Source organism: Orcinus orca, chromosome 17 (genome assembly GCF_937001465.1).
Source record: "Orcinus orca chromosome 17, mOrcOrc1.1, whole genome shotgun sequence".
NCBI classification, from domain to species: domain Eukaryota; kingdom Metazoa; phylum Chordata; class Mammalia; order Artiodactyla; family Delphinidae; genus Orcinus; species Orcinus orca.
The window spans coordinates 46,870,855-46,871,127 of record NC_064575.1 but is presented as its reverse complement, the minus strand read 5'-3'; positions in this window follow the sequence as shown (position 1 = coordinate 46,871,127).

Below are 273 nucleotides of genomic sequence, written 5' to 3'. Positions count from 1 at the left end.
GACTGAAGTCAGGCTGCAGCAGCGAGAGCACTGAATCCTAATCCCCAGACCACCAGCGACCAGTGGCCAGTGACAAGGCCCTGGCCCGTCAGCTGCGTCGAAATGAATTTCCTCATAGAGACAGAAAGCAGTGAAACAAGTAAAGTGTTTATTAGGAGGAAAAGGGGTATACATGATAGACACACGGGCGGGCTCAGAGAGAGAGTCACGCCCTCATGGTAGTTTGAATCACTTTTATGGGGCATTTCTTCCAGGTTTCCTTTGACCAATCAT